This window comes from Molossus molossus, unplaced genomic scaffold, assembly GCF_014108415.1.
Source record: "Molossus molossus isolate mMolMol1 unplaced genomic scaffold, mMolMol1.p scaffold_m16_p_11, whole genome shotgun sequence".
Taxonomy (NCBI): Eukaryota; Metazoa; Chordata; class Mammalia; order Chiroptera; family Molossidae; genus Molossus; species Molossus molossus.
This window is the reverse complement of record NW_023425346.1, coordinates 7,377,002-7,381,394: the sequence shown is the minus strand read 5'-3', so window position 1 is coordinate 7,381,394 and position 4,393 is coordinate 7,377,002.

The following is a 4,393-nucleotide window of genomic DNA, read 5'->3' as shown; positions in this document are numbered from 1 at the left end:
CAAGAATCTGAAGTCAAACATCAGTGTTCAAAGGCCCCCCCAAAAATGAAAAAGAATGTTTCTCCCCTAACTCCCTCTTTGGAATATGGAACCCTTCCCTAGAATCCCTACACAGGGCTTTCCTATATACATTTTTGGCTGAAATTTCTTAACCAATCCCTGATAAGAATAATGAAATTGTAAGGATTGGATCAGATTAATAAAATATCACTCGTTAGGGACCTAACCTTCCTCGAGTTTTTGGCCACCCTCTGGTAAAAGGAATTGGGAGAGGAGAAGGCAGAAGCCATCTCCTCCCCTCGAAAAAAACACAAAAAACAAAAAACGAAAACCCACACACCTACCATAGAAAACTTTTCTAATCCCTGGAAATAGTAAAAGAGGCAAGGTGTTGAAGGTGCACATACCTAATTGTTTTTAAAGAAAACATTGTAACAAACAAACATTGAAAATACTTTGTAGTAAACACCTGAATATCCACCATGTAGAACCAACCTTCAGCATTTTACTATATTTGATTAATCACAGTCTAATCATCTATCTGTTTCTCTAACCATCCATCATTCCATTTTGCTTTTTGGTATATTTTAAAATAAATTGTAGACAATAATACACTTTGTCCTAAATATTTCACAGTGTATATGATTAGAGTTCAATATTTGTTTGTAATTATTTTTCTTTTGATATACAACTCATATAAAATGAACTCATATACAATGAATTGCATATACCTTCAGGGTACATTCACTGACTTTTGGCAGTAACTTGTGTAACCTAAACACCTGTTGAGATACAGAACATTATCATGAAAGTTTCCTTCCAAGTTCATCCCTACCTCCAGTCTTCAAGAAAACCAGTATTCTGTTTCTTCTTTTCCTCCTGCAAATATTAGATTTTTTTATTCTGAGACTTCAAATGTCCAAAATAATACAATTTTTTCTCTTTTGTATAAGCTGCTTTCACACAGTATAATGCTTTGAAGATTTATCTGTGTCATTAAGTGTGGCAGTAGTTCATTTATTTTTACTCATGAGTAATAATACATTGTGTGAATATAACACATTCTCAGTTTCTACTCTTCTGTCAATGGATTCGTGGGGGTGTTTCCAGTTTTTTAAAATTATAAATAAAGCTGTTATGAAAATTCTTATCCAGTTTGTTAGTATTGATAGACCTAAAATTGGAAATAGTAAGTCGTAGGGTAGAAATATGTTTAGTTTTATAAGAAAGTATTGAAACTTTTTCCAAATTGGTAGTATGTTTTACACTTCCACTAATAAGATATTACAGTTCCAGGTTTTTGACACTGTTGTAGAAAATCAGATATTCTTATAAATGAAAGTCTATTTCTGGTCCTCTATTTTTGTTTCATTGATCTATTTGGTAATCCCTATGCAAATACCACACTTTTCTGAATACTGTTTTGTTTTGTTTTTAATATTAAGCCTTGACAGCAGGCTTAGGGGATGTTAATCCTCGAATTTTTAAAAAAAATACTGCTTTGAATATTCGAGGTTCTTTGCATTTTCATACATATTTAAAAATCAGCTTCAGCTTACCAATTTTTTCAAAAAGTCTCTTAGGACTTTTATTTAGATTGTTTTAAATCTTTAGATCATTTTCAGAAGAATTAAATAAAAAATATTGAATCCTTTAATCCATTAACAGTACAGGTTGTCTCCATTTATTTGGTCAGTGTTTAAAATCTCTCAAGACTGTTTTGTAATTTTCAGTGTAGGGGTCTTAAACCTTTTTCATTAATTTTATATCTAAATATGTTATTATTTTTCTGCTATTTTAAATAGAGTTTCAAAAAATTTTCTTTCTAATTATTTATTGCTAATTATTGAAAGTCAAATTATTTTTATGTTTGACCTCTCATTCTGCAGCCTTGATAAATTCATTGAGTAGGCATGTTTTAAATTCATCTTAGGATTTTTTTATTTGGTGTGTAGATTTGTTAGGGTTTTCTACATAATCAATTGTATTGTCTGTAATTAAGGGCACTTTTACATTTTCCTTTCCAATTATATGGTTTTTATTTCTTTTTATTGCTTTATTGCACTGTCTAGGATCTCCAGTAAAATGTTAAATGATGTGATGAGAGTTAACATCATTGCTCTGTTCCTGTCGTTATGTAGAAAGCACTGAGCCCTTCACAACAATATCAGCTGTAGGTCTTTAGTGCTCCTTAATGAGATTTAGAAGTTGTCTTATGTTTATAGTTTTCTGAGTTTTTCTCAGCCATAGACACTAAGTTTTGTCATTTTTTTCCTGCATCTATTGAAACAATCATATGGATTTTCTCACTTTATTTTGCTGTTTTTATTCTCATGGTAATCTGGTTTCAGATACCTCCATCTTCCTACTCACAGGAAGGGGGCAAATACACAGAAGCCGCTTGCAGTGGGAAGACAAATAACCACTTTTAGTTGCTGAGCATTTGATCATGTACCCTCATCCAACTACAAAGGCATCTGGAAAAAGTAGTCCCTTGCTAGATGATTGGATCTCCAACTACGGTGCAGTTAATGCACAAGAAAGGAGAGCAGATGCTGGTGGATAAGAGGCAGGAAATCACCCACTTCTGTTTGAATCTCTCCTGTGATGGGAAACCCACAAATGACCAAAGCAGCTGACTTCCTCTTTACAAAGTTCTGAAAATGAAATCTGCCTTTGGGGTAGGCTTCTCCTAGCACTTCAGAATTTGATGCCACAGAGATAAGAAAATTTATGTTATTTACATCAGACAGGTTTTCAATCATTTTGTTCCAGAGCACGCGATGATGCCAACCCACCACCCACCAGATCCCCAGAGCCCCATTGGCTGAGTTGGCCCAAACCCTTGGGCTTAGTATCAGTGGTCATACGTCAGAAGGAGAAGAATCCACAGTGCAAGACACCTATGCCAAAGACCTCACAAAGCAGCAGTGAATTCGTTACTGATCAGGGCCAAGTGCTGAGGTTTGCCCTGTCTTGGTCGGTTCTGCTTTACTCAGTGCACTGGCTTTGACCTCTGTCTGGCTTTCCACTTGATCCCATGTTGGATGCAGCAGTTCCAGAATAAAAGGTAGGTGACCTTTCACCTCACAACCTTCGTTGCTATTTTGCCATGTTTCTTGAAATGCCATCATTTACCTTTCATTCCTTTGGATTAAGGCCTGTCTCCCTCTTAACATGCAAAGCAAAATGTAGGTTGGACTGAGGAATCTGCACATTGATTGGTTAGCTGGAGGAATTGCAGGTGAGCATGGCAGTATTAGGTGATTCTTGGTAATATAACCTCTGTGCTAGTCATTTTCTTTAAACAAGGAAAGTGAAGTTAAGTGATTTGATAAAACCCACTTTGCAATTTGATAACAAAGCTATGCAATCAGTGTTACTTAACTTTAAATACTGCATATGTATTTGTTCATCTGTGTTTTCCTTCAGGTATGTGGCTAATGTCATAGCTTGATAACCTGCTAAAGGCAGGCCATGCAAACATCTTTATGATGAATGCAGGGAACTCCCTGTGGCTGAACAGTGACCCATAGCTCACTATGGAGTTATGAGGTCACCTATACCTCAAGTTGAATCCTGCTTCTTTTGCTTGCTGATTTCTGGGAAGTGATTTAGTCTTACTGAGCCTCAGTTTCCTCATCTGGAAAACAAAGATACTTTGGAAACCAGGCGTTCTTGATCTTGACACTTGGCATTTTGATCTGGATGATTCTTTGCTGTCAGAGGGTCTGTCCCGTGTAGGATGTTAAACAGAATCCCTGGTCTTTACCATTAGATGCTCCCTGCAAACTGTGACAACCACACATCTCTGGGCATTGCCAATGTTCCCTGAGATGTAGAGTCACTCGCTGAGAACTGCAGGAAGCGTTTGCTAACATGTGTTTGAAGTCTTCACACAGTGCCTGGCTCAGTGCAAGGTGAGGTATTGCCGCCTCTTCCGTGGCCCACTCCTGCACCCAGGATCAATTTCATCTACCATCACTCCTCCATTAGAGAGATTTGCTGAGTTTGGAACAGACAATGGATCAGCTCCTGAATTCTGCTTCTTATTCATCCAAATGGGTTTAAATTGCAAACTCGATGGTATCATTTTCAAAGCTGCCTCAAAGACTGCATTTTCCTTTACATTTTCAACAGACTCATTCCCAAATTGCAGGCTCAGCTAAAAAAATAACATTTAATATACTTGATAGCTGTGCTTTTATTTGTGGGAGGAGTTGATTTAAAAATTTTTTTTATCCTAGAAACAAATGCATGTTTAAAATCGGGTTTTGGATGCAACCAGCAAATTTGGGGGTACATTGCAGAAAACACGGAGCCAATATAAAGCCTCTGATTGCTGAGTGTGAAACAAAGAGCCCAGTGTGAAAGGATCTCAGAGCTCCTGATG